Consider the following 17,236-nt stretch of genomic DNA (forward strand, 5'->3'; position numbering starts at 1 on the left):
TCAGAAGGTGTACTACCCTTTTGCTGTATGTTGCTTTGCTGGGTTGGCCTGCAGTTGCTGCTTCTGTCTGTGGGCAGTGGAAAGGTCTGGATTTTTACTTTGCTGTATCCTGCTTGAGAAAATTCTCCATGGGCTTCAAATAGAGCTTGCCTTCTGTTATGAAGTCTATGTGACACAAAGACTTCATCTGCAGCATCTCTGAACTCCACTGCTGGAACTTCTGACCTGCCTTGTGGTGCCAATTCCAGTCCTGGGCACTTGGAGGTTGTTCCTGCTTCAAAAAGCATCAAGAAGACATCAAAACCGATGCATCACACTTTCAGCGCCTGTTTTTCCGACGCAGCTCTGCCGTGCAGGAGAAATTTCCATGCATTGCCACCGTGCAGCCGAAGAAACCAAGTAGCCCGAGTTCAGCCCACCTTGTCTCCAAATTTTGAGAGCCCACACTGACTCCGACAAAGAACCTGCTGTGCGGATGACAAAATCGACACATCATGGAACCTTGGCTAAAAAAATCGATGCGGCGCCTATTTACGGCCCCGCCTCTACCTCCAGCGCATCTGGATTTCCACACATCACACTGTATGCCAAGTATTTCCGACGTATCACCCACAGACCAGAACCGTATGGATTTCCACACCTCGCTTTCCCCTACAGACCGGATTCAACGCAACCCTTCTCCTGTGTGCAGCAGAACTGACGCATTGCCTCCCATGAACTCAGGAACTGATGCATCACTGTATTTGCCGATGCTTTCCTCCTCTGCAGCTTACTTGCCTTGTGAAGTTTGACGCATCTAAAGGTACATTGTGTAAAATCACTGCATCCATAGTTTCGTATTGACAAAATTACTTAAACCTTTAAAAAGTCATATTTTGAGTTGTGTATGTTGGGGTTTAGTCATTTTGGTCTTGTTTGGTTTAGATAAAGATGCTCTATTTTTCTAAACTGGTGTGGCATCCATTTGTAGTGTTTTTACTGTGTTACTCCTGTGTGTTATGTACAAATGCTTTACACACTGCCTCTGATCTAAGCCTGACTGCTTATGCCAAGCTACCGAAGGGGTGAGCAGGGGTTATCTGGGTATGTAACTCCCTTACCCTGACTAGAAAGAAGGGTTCCTACTTGGCCAGGGTGCATACCACTGCCAACTAAAGACCCCCATTTCTAACAAATGTCTAGTCACTACATACACAAACAGGCATTGGAAAAACCAATAGGTCAGGTTTTAATGTACTAACACAGGTAGCGATAGCAAATTAAAGTGAGACAGTAGATGGGTCCAGCAGGAGTGGACAAAAAAATGGTATGATTGTAAAGTAGTACCTCATGCAGTTCAATGCAAGCACTTAAGTGGAGGTGGATGGATACACCATTATACCCAATAGCATTAAGTGAGAGATGAATACTCCACTGCCCAGAGCCAAGACGTGACTGACAAAGTCTCAAGCCAATGGCTGAAAGAAGCTGGTTGAAAAAAAGCAATATATATTATTAACAATAATATTCTGCACACCTGCGTTGTCAAAACTCATTCTTGAAAATGCCCACTGCATGGAGTTCTTATGAAACCTTGCATGTAACAGTCCAAATTGGACCATACTTTTTCTGCTGTCTCAGAATTGTTCATAGCTTTTCTGTTCGACTTCAACACACTCTGGCTTTTGTGTCAGGGCTTTAAAAATGTATATCTTGAAGGCCTCTTTAAAAAGAAATTCAAGTTAGCCAAAGAAAAAAATGGAAGGAGTAACTTACTATATACTGCAGCCAGCCACGCGAGATGCTTCCTTGCTTTTCACAGCTTCAAGTGCTAATCCTTCCAACGCAGCTTTTCTTGAACTTTGGCTGTAAACAAAAATAGAAGATTTTAAATCATCTGCAATCCACGCAATCTAAGCTTCAAAATTCGTATAATTTATTTCAGCGCTCCAGAGACTGTAACAGTGGTAACCCCTACCACTAATGCTTTACCGGCAACAATACTTTTTTTTTCAGTAAAGTGGTTTGAAGCTTACACGTATTTATGCGACAAGTAACCTATCCTTTCCAATTACATCACAGTGAAGCGCTAAGTGGTTACCAAGGCCCGGCCTTGTACGTAGATTGCGGGTATGGAAATAAACATATTACAACCATAACAGGATCATCCTAACACCCTTGATCTTCAGTAACTTGGAAAATCAAATGTGACTCGGGTTGAAAGATCCTCAAGAAACACAGAGGCGCGGTTCTTCTCTTTACACAGATTACTGGTAATCTTGCACTTTGCATAATGTTGGCTCACATTGGTCCAAATACTTCAAGGTTTGCTGCTGCCTTCTGCATTCTGCTTCCAGGAGGCATGCAGAAGCTTCCTACTTGAAGCTGATCGCAGTCAGTTATTGACCTGGAAGTAGTGAACATTTTACAACAAGGGTTTACAATGTAGGGGCAGGAGGATCCGAATCATGGCAGATTCTCAGGGTCTCGAAATAAGATCAATTTACAACCAATAAACAAGAACGATCTTGAGACATTTTTTTTGTATGGTGCCAGATTAAGTGCTAGGAGACACTGGAAAAAGGGCAATTTTGTGCTTTTGTTAATAACGCAAAGGGGTTGCGGCCTTGAGGAAGTGTTCACCCTAGCAACAAATACAAATTTAACTTATTAAAATGGTTAACAGTTAGTTAGAAAATCTAGCATGTGTCTGACCCTCCAGGGTTGTATTTTCAAAAAGGGGGTGGTGATGGACAGAGTATCTGAGTTAATCAGAACACTCCTACCCAGTCAACAGATCAGGGCTTGATCCATCACCGTTTTTTAGCTCACTGCACCATCCCAGTTCAGAACCTGGCTATATGCAAATTAGTGTGTCCCTGGCCCAGTGCATCATGGGAACAGGGCAGACCAAACTACCAAGCCAATTCTTCACTGGAAAGGAAACAAGCTTCCGGGGACCGGTTTCTGGCATTACAGCCGTCTTCGGCCCGGCTTGCTTGAATCCTGATGGTGCAGTGAGCAAGGGACTCACATCTGAGTATACCCTTCCACACTTATGGTGGCCAAAATATTTTCAAAAAGGGGGTGGTGATGGACAGAGTATCTGAGTTAATCAGAACACTCCTACCCAGTCAACAGATCAGGGCTTGATCCATCACCGTTTTTTAGCTCACTGCACCATCCCAGTTCAGAACCTGGCTATATGCAAATTAGTGTGTCCCTGGCCCAGTGCATCATGGGAACAGGGCAGACCAAACTACCAAGCCAATTCTTCACTGGAAAGGAAACAAGCTTCCGGGGACCGGTTTCTGGCATTACAGCCGTCTTCGGCCCGGCTTGCTTGAATCCTGATGGTGCAGTGAGCAAGGGACTCACATCTGAGTATACCCTTCCACACTTATGGTGGCCAAAATATTGTATGACATTACAACGCATGCTAATACATCGCATGCCATTACATCGCGGTTTTTACAACGCAAGTCGTTACAACGACTTGCATTGGAGGGTGCTGGACTTAGGAGTAGTATAATTTACTATTCCAACTCTAGTCTACATACAGTAGGGAAGGTGTTGGATAGTAAATTATACTATTCCTTGTCCTAGAGCGCCATCCAGCGCAAGTCGTTGTAACGACTTGCGTTCTAAAAACCGGGATGTAATGGCATCGCGATGTAACGACCGCGTTGTAAACGACGTTTCCCCCCTCCAGCAACCCTGTTTCACGAGAATCACAGCTCCGTGAAGCTGCAACTTGTGACCACTTGTTTCACAAGGCCCTTCATCCGTTTCTAAAGAACTCCACCTGCAGACATTCCCTATGAGTAGAGATTATAGGTTTAATGTTGCTGGCACTTTGCATAGGCTTCTTAGCACTTCTGTAAACTGTGCAAGCTTTGTCTTGGTGCCAATATGAATGATGTGCGCTTATGACACACTAAGGTTTTGCTCGTGTTCTAGGCCAAGGTAGTGAATGTGTGCATTCTGCCCAGCCTCTTCAAACATGCAAAGTGCTTAGCAAAGGCCAATATTTAAACATAACAGTGCTTCCTCGGCCATTTCACTATTTACACGACCGTGAGCCCGGATTATTTACCTCTTTAATTACTAACCAGGGTAATTTCCTGTTTCAGTTTGATTACAGAGGGCAGATCAGTATCATTTGAGTAACTGTTGACAAAATCAAGTTCTTCTATGGAAACCATCCCCCGAATTACATACATAAACAGTTGTGCAAAAACAATAATGACGCAACTACTACAACATGATGAAAGGTAGTGGAGGAAAAACAATTTTGTTCCTATTCCCCGCTATACAAAAGAGCAATTTTTTTCAGAACACTTTGCACACGAGGGCACTTTTTGGGAAATAACAGTTCACAGTAGATCACGTTGATATTTTCATTTTTTTTCATTATTCCTCCTTCATATGGTACTTAGACAAACAGACACAGAGAAACAGCCGACATGTGTTTCGCCCTTTAAACAGATGAGACTTCTCCAAGACAAGTAAAAAGCGGCTGAAGATTTAGATGCATGTAAAAAGAACAACTGATGGAAAGAATGCTGAACAATGTCAAACACTCAACCCAATACTGAGATCCGGGCCTAAATCCATCGTTTTTTTTTTTTTTTTAGGTTTACAATCTGAAACTCCAGTAGCTCTGGTATTTGGGTGGAAGTTGAAATTGTTGTAACATTGGCAGCTCCATAAGGATCGTAGAATACGACTAGTAAATCCAATGGTAGTGCTGAAATCCGCCTTGCCACTTATCAGTAATAATTCAGTCAGAGTAGTTGAACTCAATCAACCAAAGTTGAGTAGGCAGAAAACCATGGTATCGGTCACCACATTGTTGATACACAGGAGCAGCAGTATCCATGCTAAGCTGAAAAGTAAGCGAGCTTCCCAAATTTTTCACGGGGCTTAAGATCATATGTATACAAAGACCAATGGTTTACAAAAAAAATAGCGAAAAGGAACCTAATTTAGCTAACCCCATGCTAATGTATACATTTCTGATGAGTGTTCTATTTAATATTGTTTGTCACCTCTGGCGTAGAATTAACTTCATGATTTCTTATCCAAGAACACAGGGATTAGTGTCTTTTTATTTAATTTTTTTGGGCTATGCTGATAAATTTGACTAAAGCTTGCACAACACTTATATGGCATTATGCCACAATAGAACTGCTTTGACGGAAACAGTGTGACCTCACCAATAGGTCACCATGCAAGAAACATTGCTGAACAATGCCAGAGCCATTTGTAGATTTCATACCACACAGTGCAAGTTCTCTGCTTGCGAAAGACCTACTGTGGGCATACAGCACACCAACTGCTTACTTTTGGTTCACTTTGTCACTCTCATTTGCTTGTTACTTATTGAATACTTTACCTTCTTCTTCTTGTGTTTGTCCTTTCCTTAGGAGCATAGCCTCTTTAAAATCCTTTTTATTTGTTAACTTTTATCCTTTCACAGCTCGCTTTAAGGGAACTTCTTTATTACTAAATGGTTAAGTAACCCATGACAGTGCATGTGTTGTCCAGCTCTCTCTCCTGTGCATCTCCTCCTTCAAAATACTAGTGCCCTGTACTCCATGTTGATCTCTCCCTCGTGTGTTGTTCACTCTCTCTAGTGTGCTTCCGCTACCAATCTCCTCCACCACCCGCTCTCTGTGTTGTTCTCCCCATTGTGATTTTCCTCTGCACGACATTGCTCTCTCCCTTGTGTGCTGCTTTTCCCCTCCTCACCCACAGTTGCTCCCCATCCATAGTCTTTTTTTATTTTGTGCTAAAACAATGATTTTTTTTCATTTATAGATCCAAGTGATGTCTGGCATCTTGGGCCTGTGAGAAAAAAAGGAAAATGCTGCTATTCTGTAGGCAAGCGCATGCATGTTGATGTTTGTGTGAGTGTAAAGCATGGTGCGACTGGCACAGTTGTTGTGTCATTGTGTCTTTTTTCTTTTTTTGACATTGCTCTGCAGCATCAGCAAAAAGCATTTTGCTTTTTGTCTATGCTGGGCAGCATAGTCAATAAATTACTGGACAAATACATTAAAGAGCTTGGGTTACATTACATCCTGTCGTGACCATTAATTTCCACGAGACTTGAACAACATCCACAGGCCTTCTGCAGGTCACTAACCCAATATGGATGATCCAACCCAGACAGAAAGTTCAATGCTGCCTTGAAACACCTGTCTTTGTGTAGACGGGGTCTCCTTTTACCTGAATAAGAATATGGAGCACTAGCATCTTCCCATGACATATATTTCCCAAAAATCTGATATAATTGAGGGTTTTTAGAAAGTTTGTGAAATGCAAACGTTTCGGTGAAGCATCCTTAGGGAATTATCATCCTCTTTGCTATTTGCATGACCTCTTCTTATCAACAAACAGAATTAGAAAACTCGTAGTACATTCTTAAAATGACTGGAAACTCTGTCCCTCTTTTACGTCCGAGCAGCCAAATCTAAAATCTAGGTGCCAAATGATAGGTACATTTCAATTTATGTGGGCAAAGACAGAATAAGAGGTTAACGAAATATTTGTATTTGAAAGGAGCCTAAAAGTAAAGGTTTCTTTGCAAGGACCACAGGAATGTGAGGAAACTCTAGAGCTGTTCTCAACAAGTACCTCTAGACTCAGACGATGACACTAAGGAATCCTGACATTTTTGCATTTTTGTATGGAGTTAAAGGAAAACCTTTGCCTCTGACTGCTCCACTTTAGTATCCAAGAAGTCTCCCTGTGTGGAATGTGCTGATGAAGCCTCAGTTGTGTTCAATGAGTAGGGGCTTGAAAGATACAGAAATGGTACTGTCTCAATGTTTTATTGATTGACAGTGTGTAGAAGCCGAGATTAGGCTGTTGAGTGAATTTAAAAAAAACAAGCGGACCCTTCATGCAAACTCTATTACTGCACTCCTAAAGAGAAGCCATACCTAGAATTTACCATAGCCTATCGAAGCACAGCTGTTATATCTATGATCCAATAACACAGAAAGTTCATTGCTTTAGTTATTACTTAATCACTTTGATTCTTCCTTTTGGGAAACTACAAGAAAACATGTTATTAACAAAATCAAGGTATGTGCTTCTCGTGTCCAGACACACCAACCAAAAAAAGGTTGTGAAGAAAGACTATGACTCCGGACACATTTGTGATGTAGACCTAAGACAGAGCGCGGACAGCGACCATCGCAGACTATGATTACATTAATTATAATTGCCATAAAGTACCGCAGCATCTAACTTTGGTGGTTCCCTCACAAAAATCTTCAAGCAGGTATTTTCATTTGAGGTTTTCCGCAATAGCTCAGTGAACCTGGGATGGACATTTTTGGCAAGAAAAAGGTAAACACTCAAGAAAGCTCAAGAAAGCTCATGGAGATCCAGAGATCTTTTAAAATTATCGTCCTGTCTCACTCCTCCCAATCTTCTCTAAAATCATGGAAAAACATGTGAAAAGACAACTAGCGGAATTTGTTAATACCAACAGGTTGTTACATCCATCTCAGTCGGATTTCAGAGCAGGATATTCTACCGAATCCACACTAGTAGGAGTGACTGAAACTATCCGTCAAGCACTGGATGAGGGTGGTACGGTGGCACTCATTTTATTAGACCTGAGTGCCGCCTTCAACACCATCTCCCATGAAACATTGATTCAGACTCTGAAAGGGATAGGGGTGAGAAGTACCGCTCTGAAATGATTAGAACATTTTCTGTCCAATAGATCATTCCAGGTTTTTCCAAAAATAATACCTCCAATATTTTGACTTCCCCTTATGGAGTGCCTATGGGGTCGAGTTTAAGCCCACTGCTCTTCAATATTTATATAAGTTCGCTAGCAAAAATAGCAGCGGAAGCTGGACTTACAATATTTTCTTATGCGGATGATACGCAGCTGGTTTTCTCCCTATCGGCAGTAGATAAGGCGGAAACATCTCCCTTTCTTATTGGGCTGCAAAGAATGGCGGAATGTATGCACGCCAAGAAATTGAAACTGAATGGCGAGAAAACAGAGCTGCTTATCTTTGGAGAACAAAAAGAGTTCTGGGACCCGGCACATTGGCCTACAGAAATGGGTCCTATTCCAATACCGGTTCAATCTGTTCGCAATTTGAGTGTTGTAATTGACGATAAACTGTCTATGCGACAACAAGCGGCCAAAACGGCATCTATTTGCTTTGCCATTCTAAAATGGCTGAGGAAAATTCTTTGGCAGCTTCCTGAAGGGGCACAAAAGACAGTAGTCCAGGCTCTCATTGGCTCCAGACTAGACCATGGGAATATCCTATATCTAGGTACCAACAAAGAGATCACACGCCGGTTACAGGTCGTCCAAAATGCGGCAGCCAGGGTACTTTTCCGCCTTTCTAAGCGGGCGCATATCTCTGAACATCTACATAACTTACACTGGCTTAAGATGGGCAATCAATCGAAATTTAAAGCACTGTGTTTTATGTTCAGAATAAACACGGGGGAAGCCCCAGACTACTTATGTAAGCTGGTCCAAAAATACATCACCTCCCGTAACCTTCGTTCTTTAAATAAGGAAAGGTTTGTTGTCCCTAGATTTAAGCGAGCCCGAATGGGCAGCCGTTCTTTCGTTTACTTGGCTCCGACTCTGTGGAATTAGCTCCCGTTGCTATTGCGACTGGAACCGGGCTACAGAAAATTCCGGAAAGGTATTAACACCTGGCGATTTAACCAATAATTTTGTATAGACTAAGATCTCCTCATGGTGTGTACGGATCCAGGGCGCTGGGAAACCTTCAGGGTAGCTGTTGCGCCATACAAGTTCAATAAATGAATAAAATAAATAAATAAACACTTGATAGAAGGAAGGAATAACATAGTTTCACAAGTTTTGTTGTGTTTAAAATTGTCACTTCCAGTTGTTGAACTTATAGGCATTCTTGAACATGTCACTATGTTGCTTCCTCTAGCTCAAGAATGATGAAATGTGTTAGCAAGGTTCATGACAATATTCAAAATAAACATATACAATTAATATCCACAAAATAAAATAGACTATGGTAATTGCCCACACAAGGCAACAGTAAGTGGCAATCCATGGTAAATATCAGTACGATGAAATAACCAGTGGTAATCCTGAAATGTTGCAACAAGTTAATTGTTTGGACAATGAAATAGACAATGGCAATCCTGAAAACCTGGCAAGAATTCTTCTCGGGCACTTCGGTAAATAAAAAAAGTAAAACATTTTGCATGAAAAGGCAAAATAAAAATAAACAAGCATTAGCAAAGACAATAGGTCTGGCTTATGAACAAATGCGCTGTTCGTGTCATTGATAGCTTATGACATTCAACATGTCATCATACATGAACTCGGTCACTCATCTGTGTACTCATGCAGCCATTCATCCATCCACTTGTTTTTGCATTCGGTTGACACAGCCACAATCAAGCACGCACAAACTCAACAACAGACATACTTACAGCCGTACACTGTTTCGGCTTTGTCTACTGCCACGCGCCGCTGAAGCACAGTTTACATTGAATACAACACTTCAAATAAAGAACACAACAAGCACGATAAGAAAAGCTGAAAAGGCCCATCAGTAATCCCAAATAGGTCAGGCTGAGGAACAAAACACCTTCAAGGGAAATAAAGCTTAATAACCAAGGCAGTAAAACACAAATAGGGACACAGGAGTGAATTTATGTCTAGCAGTAAAGAAGTAAAGAGAAAATGGGCCTGTTAAAATCTCGCGATTATCAAAGGATGGATTGAGTTGAAAACAAAGCCGTTGTTGGTTCTATGGCGTTTGGAAGATGCTGAAGCGAGGAAAACACAAAGCAACCGTACAAGGCAGTACAGAAGATCCACCTGGCACCCATGCCCCAAAATAGGGCATTTACAACTGCATTCTTAGTGAAATTCTGCATACATCAGAATAAGGTAGATGACAGCACCCCTTACCACACATCTAGTCGGGTCTTTATGTCCTGGAGCCATCCTGAGACATATCATAGAGTCGCAGGCGCGCCTGTATTGTTACGACTGATACCTTGTTCCAGAGGAACACTCATTTTTGCCACTGCAATACCTTTTCCTCCCTCCCTCACCAACTGGTACTAAACTTGGACAACACTGCGTTTTAAATTCAATCTTTGAAGAGGCCACTTTTACTGATGATTTAGGCAAACAATTCAAAAGATGTAAGGTGGGTGTATGGTGCCACAAACAGCATGGGTTTTCCCACAGTAGATGTTCTGTGTGTATAACCCTGATACCCCCTCAAATTCTTGGTTTGGTTTGGTGATTTATTATTTTGTTTTTCAGAGGCATTTCAGAGATATAAAGCAAAATGTGAGAGTTCAGTGTACATGCAGTATTGGGATAGCGAGAAACTTACAGGGAATCACCCCCGAACAAAGAAAAATGTAAAAAACTGTGCATGCGCCCTTACAGCTCATATGCGCTAAGCACCCTCCCTCCCAATGTGCACCAACACCGGCGCAAAAAAAAAAAAAAAGGAGGCACACAGTGAGAAAGCTGATGCAGCGCTATGCACAGGAGGGTGCTCCTCGTTGATGCATGCTGCAGAGCGAACAACAAAAAAATATAGGGTCTTCACATCTAGCCCTCCTGCAGCTGGCTAGGGATACTTAATTCCTAGAATGCGACAAAAAATATCTACTAAAAAACATGCTCCCTAGCCCTGCAGAAGTGGCAGGATGGTTGTGAAGGACTGGCAGCACCTCCACTCACTGCCCTTCATTGGTACCTTTTGCCCACATGGTTGAAATGTGGGTGGTATTAGTAACCCATGACTCGTGCAGTGGGCCATAAAGCGGTGGGGCACGGTCAATGGTGCACTCCTACCTTGCCCATGGATGGAGGGGGACTAAGCAGTATACAACCCCCCCCTGAGTTGCCCAAGTGCTGGGAGTACTTCATAACCCAAATTTACCTAAGAACAGGGGATAATAAGTGCCCCTTCCAGCTGTGCCCAACAAGGGTATGGGTGGGGATTAAAAAAGAGAATAGGCTGGGACAGCTCAAAACATTCCCACGCCCTCTTTGCCTTGTCAAAGATGGCGCCCGCTGAGCACCTCCCCTGCCTAAATAATACTGCAGGCCACTGAGGACCCAGGCAGCTCAGAGTTCTAATCTGCCTGCATGCCGCTTTGCGTTTTAGATATATGAACAGACTGCTGTACAAATGCACTGATTCGTTGCTGCGTCTATAATTGGTCTGAATCTTAAAAAATTGCCATGAAACCCTTCAGGGCATCTTTCTGACTCGCTAGGTATTTTATGACATTCGGGGAATCATTAAGATACGACACGTATTCTTTTTTTTACCGCAGGCTATTTAAACGAGTATAGTCACACTACTTCGTGGCCCTTTTCACTCCAATTTTCAAGAGAAGCGTCTGCAGCCCAAATGTCGGTTGTAGGTCTCTCATGAGTGTCTGTCAAGAGGGTTGGAGAACACAGGGCTATAGCCAGGGCCAATAGCGTTATACAATTGTGCGGCTGCAGCGTTTTTTTCCACCTAAATAAAGAATTGCCACATTTGCCACATAATCAATCACCTGAAGCATAATCTGCAGGTTGTAACAAAAAAAATAGTTTCAATCAATCAATCAATCAAGGCATTTATAGAGCGCACTACTCACCCGTAGGGTCTCAAGGCGCTAGGAGGGGGGTGCCGTTACTGCTCGAACAGCCAGGTCTTGAGCTTCTTCCTGAAGGAGAGGTGGTCTTGGGTCAGGCGCAGGTCGGTCGGCAGGGAGTTCCAGGTCTTGGCGGCCAGGTAGGAGAAGGACCTTCCTCCAGTTTCTATCTTAAACGGTTCAAACGTTACTAAAAGCTCATCAACGCATGTTGCAGCGAGGCTGAAGGCCTTTTGCAAACCTTGACTAGTCATCTTTTTTGGCTGCTTATTGCTAAATATGGGTGTTAAACTGGTACTAATGAGGTGCGACCAATGCCCAGACAGTGTTAACAAGTGTAAACATGACAAAATAATGAAGTAATGCTATCACAAAATGTGCCACATTACTTTACATAATGTGCCTTTGCTTGCCACACACTTTACTCAACTGTGCAAGATAAGTTGACCCTCACCAGCTTCATAATTTCCAGTGGCCCTAGCTATGTCCACCCTGATGTGGCTATTGTGGCCCTGCAAAAGATCAAGTCTGACACAGTAATACCTTTCCTGACCTCTAAAAAAAACGCTTGCAGCTCAAACGGATCATTAGTTACTAAAAATACAGGAACAAGAGTAGCAGCGCAGTGAAAGGACTTTCTAGAAAGTTGGCCGGTCATCTTTCAGTTGCTTTTTGCTGTAGTTGGGTGTTAGACTGGTATTTTGTTGAAATCTTCGATCAGGCAGTGTTAAAGTGTAAAATAAACAAAATAATAAATTAATATGATCACAATTGTGCTGCATAATTTAGATTTATGCATCTAAATAGATTTACGAGGAGGCCAGAAGCATGTTATGCTTTGTGATGTGAAAGTGTGATAAGTGGCTGTACGTGGACAACAATCTGAAAAATCACCAGCTGAAAAATATGAAATGTGAAAAAATGAACAGAAATAGACATCAAGTTATGCTGAGTATAAATAATAGTAGTAGTACGATTAGGTAACTGCAGTAACAACTCCTGCTCCCAGTAAAGGAAAGTCAGTACTCTAGTTAAAGTCTGAATTGTGTCACTCCTGTACTACTACGTTGTTTAATGTCCAAGACAGGCCCACTGAAATTATGTGGGAAAGGAAGACCAAATTATGTAACAGGGTTCACTAAATTATGCGATAACAAGAGGCAAATTATCACTCAATCAATAAATCAGGGGTTTGTAAAGCACAGCTACTCACTAGTGAGGGTTTCAAGGCGCTATGGAGGAGGGTCGGCTCCGTAGAGTGCATGCAGATAGTCATACATCAATCATGTAGGCCTTGGCAGTGAAGCAATTGAGTTCCCAATGCAGAGTTGCCATGTACACTTGCGGATGTTCCACAATGCATGCAGAACTTCTGCATTTGTAAGTGGCACCTAGATGTGTAGACCGGGGCGGCTCCTCTGTTGGAGTAGAGAGCGTAGCCCCACTTAAGTTGTTCTCCAAAAATGAAAAATTAAATGGTAATACATTACTATTTTATTTTTCATCCTCCTGTCCTGACGCTTCCGACAGGATGGGAACGGGGTTTCTGCTGAATGACAGAACCAGGTAAGAAGGTGGGTTGTGTTTGCATTTTTCAAAGTGTGCATGTCCCTTTGGCCGGGCGTCTTGCAACGGCCAACCAGACATGCTCACTTTGAAACCTCACTAACCCAGCTGTCTTAAGACAGGTGGGTCAGAGTAAGTGAAGGGCTCCAGTGTCCTTGGGAGCCATAAGTGAGACCGCACCCTCCAATCAGGGCGCTGCTCTTACTGCATGAGAGCAGTGTCAGAATTTTTGCCCGCACTGCAACATCCGGTTGAGAAGAGGTCCAGAGATGATAAAGTCGGAGGACATCGGTTAAGGTATATTTTTTTAATTAAAATGTTTGCGCGCATGCCCGAAGGCCCATCGCCCCCGCAGATACCAGCCGCCACTGTGTGTAGAAAAAGGCAACTAGGTCTTGAGCACTGGTGTTTGCATTTACTTGACAGACAGCCTATCCACAGCCCTGGCGGTAAACAAAAACATCCTAGGGATTCCACTAAGGCATCAGTTGGTGGGTGCTGGTGAAAAGTTGGAAGTACACTACCCATACCATACATATGGTGCTAATAACATGCTACACAGTCACATTAACGTGTAAGCTGGCTATATGACCAGATATGGTAAACGTGCCTGGGGATCTTGAGGGCGGCGGCTGGATATACAGAATATCAGCTGCCTGGACTTTTTCATCTCAACAAGTATAGTTTGAGACCATGTTTAAATTACATGATGGAGAAGGTGGTTTAGGTTTTACCGGTAAGGAACTTCACAGCATTGTGCTAAGGCGCCCCACTAAATTGAATTTGGATGGATGCCCGTGGGATAATCAGTACACAGTCAAGAAGTTTTCATTGGCTGATGTAGCAAATGAGAAAGTGTGTGAGGTCAGAGTAGTTGAGCAGTAGTAGGGTGCCATGCATTGTAGAGCTTTGAACATAAGGTTGGATAATTTGCACTCACCAATCTGCCCTGCTAAAGCCATCCTATCAGCTGTAAATGAAATTAAGTGGAGAGTGGCTGGGTAGATTGCATAGAGTTCTTCGGGTAAAAGTTGTCATTTTTTCCTAGGGGCAGAAGGTATGCTACAGAAGTCCCTCTAGTTAGCCGCTGAAGTGTCCCAACTTGCTCTTGACCATAGGAAGTGGGAGTGTTTCTTGGCTTAAGCTGCATGTTGTGCTTCTACTGAGCACCTACGCTCCTGGGCGAGAGTGCTGTTGTCTCGAGATGAAATGTAAAGCGGGGTACAAGGTCCCTGGAGCGGATGCGGCTGGGAGGTAAATAACACTGGTGTTGGAGCAACTGACCATAAGAGACCGGGAAGTTACCTTCCTGACGGCTGCGATGCAGTTTGACATTGTTGTCGCTAAAGAGCAGATGGACAGCGCTGGGAAACCTAGATAAGGTAGCCATGCGATCTACAAAAACTAAGTAGCATAGAATAGAACCGAATAGAATAGACAGGAAAGTAATAAGCTGATATAAAAAGCCACATGAGGGGTTAATTGTCAAAACAATGGCACTGTCGCAAGCAAACATTTAGAGGGCTTACTATCGAGTCTTGGGGCATGTCGACAGGCAAGGAGATGAGGGAGGGGAAAGTGAGCATCGGCTTGAGAGGTTGAGCAACTGAAGAGATAGGATGAGAACTAGTTCAACAAATCATCTTTGATGCCTAAGGTTAGAGCTTCTCACATGGGTTCATCGACTGTGTCAAATGCTGCATAGGTTGAGGGTGTGAAGAGAGGAGGGCGGCTGTGGTGTGGCTGTTAGAGAAGTGTGTTACCGTCTATTTTCTGGAGTGGAGTTAGTAAATTCCATACTGTACAGAGTTCAGAAGATTAAAGGTGAAAGAGGTTGCTCATATAGGGGTTGCATAGAAGTGGCTGAAGGAGAAAGGAAGTTGAGATACTCATTACAAGTTGGATTTAGAGGAAGCTTCAACTGTATTTTTGTTAGGAGACTTAAGAATACTGCAGAGCCAAAAGAACCTGGCAAAGAGCCACACATGAGAGTCATTAAAATGTAATGTAGATGAGTTGAATACCCACACAGTTGTACATTTATTGGAATTTACAAACATTTGTAAAGCATTACTCTGCAAAAGTTTAGAAAAAACAGGTGTATACCTGGAAATAGATCATTCTGGCCCTAATTTAAGGTTTGGCAGACAAAATAAAGGTAGACAGGGTAGAGGAATTTGTATCCACCACCCTGCCTATACTACGTCTGCCAAATTTAGAGACACCTGCCGGCTCGTGAATATATCTAAGCAATGGCAGGAATGGCCAATACATCTATTTCTGTCAATGTTGGGAACGTTTGATGGATGGCTCTGTCAAACATGACAGTCAGCAGTCAAACTTTTGCGAGTTTTACATTTTTTTAAACAAACGCCCAAAGAGAGAGTTTGGTTTTGAAATATATAAATCTAATAGCCCTCACACCATGGGAGGTTAACGATAACAGATAGCAAGAAAAAAGCGATCTGCTGCCCACTCTAAATTGGAAGGATGGTCGGATGTCTTATTTCTGATGGCCAATACTCTATCAGGCCATTGGAGAATTATGTCGTCGACTGAGCCGGGGTAGGATCCCTAATCGACCTACTGTTGGGCCAGTTCAGCCTTAAATCGGGCAGGTAGAACAGAAGTTTGGCAGAGAGGGGACTAACATAATGCACTGCTTTGTGGTCTCTGCGGACTTTATACCTTATGCCAGGAGGGGCTGCCTTGAGAAGATTGCCGAGCTGGATGAGCGGTATGGAAAGAAGAAAGACGAAATAACTTACCCAGCTTGGAGGAGACATGAGGAACCTCCAGTCACTGCGGTGACTGCATGTAAGGAACTTAAGGTCCACTGGACACAACCAACTTGGGCCAGGTGCAGAGAACTTACCAGAGACAGCTGCTGCAGCTCCAGTACCTGCGGAGGGGGCGTGCTCAGGGACTCCAGCCACTTCGATCCTGCAAGTGCAGGTAAGAAAGATTTTGGGCCAGTTGAACAGGGAGAACATGCTTGTCAGATATTGTTTCAGCACTGAAACACTTTTTGACTTTTATACCGAGTCGGACTCCTAAGACTTGGACTAGTGGGTTTACCTGAATGTTGCCTATAATGAATGGGGAATAACCATTACCACTAGAATGGGATTAGGAACCGCCTAAGAAACACTAGAGCATTTGACTGCACAATCATTTATTGCTGCTGCTGATATTTTTGGGTGTGAACCTGTGTAAACTCCTCCCCAAGAAGCCTTGGACTACTCGATTAAAGCTACTACTATGAGTTAAGTGCTGAAGGGGTTGCCCAGGACCCATAGTAGGCTAGGCTGTGAGATAAAGGGAGTACAATTCTTCAGCCTCCACAGCTGGGCTTAATAGCTCCTGCTTGCCTCATGGTCGTCTGAATGGGGCTTTGACAGGTACCCTAGATGAAGTTGAATTTTTTTTCTCACAACATGCTTTTGGGCCAGAAGCAGGTGTAACTATGAACTGGCGTGTACTCTTGTACCCAGTATTTTTCTCAGAACACACTGAACTGCAGTGACACTGAACATGCCGTGATGCCTAATTCCCAGACTCACAGTCAAATAGGGCAACCATTTACTTCCCCATGAAACTGCGTATAAATTCTCATGCCTAACACGTAAATGACAAATTGGCCGGCCCATTTCCTCATCTGCAGTAGTGATTCCAGCCCGATTTGCCGTAACTGCACTTGGAAATAAATTGTCTTATGTCTGGATGATTTTGACACTTACATGTATGTATAGTAGGATATTGAGTGAAAATGTAGTTGGTGATCTTTCAGGGGACTGTCCATTCCGGCTTTGTTTTCCAACACTGAGTCCTGATGATGGTCTCATGGACTGTTTTGCTTTCAGAGACCGAAACGTTGACGCTTTATCCCCTCTAACAACATCTAGTGAACACTTCAATTATCTGTATGCATTTTTCTCTTAAAACCAGGAACTGACACTTTTTGATAGAACATGCTCATTTTGTTAGTTGCATATACAGTTCCGCATTGACTTTTTTTTTAATACAACAG

At 43.0% G+C, this 17,236-nt stretch overlaps 1 protein-coding gene across 2 annotated transcripts in view; it reads right to left on the reverse strand.

The window, feature by feature from the left end:
• ATXN1 (ataxin 1) overlaps positions 1–17,236 on the reverse strand; it is a 1,154,375-nt gene that overhangs the window by 929,181 nt on the left and 207,958 nt on the right. For both annotated transcript variants that reach the window (XM_078687925.1, XM_078687926.1), the window contains exon 2: positions 1,756–1,845. The gene's annotated coding sequence lies outside the window, so the exon portion shown is untranslated. The remainder of the gene's footprint in view (positions 1–1,755; positions 1,846–17,236) is intronic.

Source organism: Lissotriton helveticus, chromosome 4_1 (assembly GCF_964261635.1).
Source record: "Lissotriton helveticus chromosome 4_1, aLisHel1.1, whole genome shotgun sequence".
Classification (NCBI taxonomy): domain Eukaryota; kingdom Metazoa; phylum Chordata; class Amphibia; order Caudata; family Salamandridae; genus Lissotriton; species Lissotriton helveticus.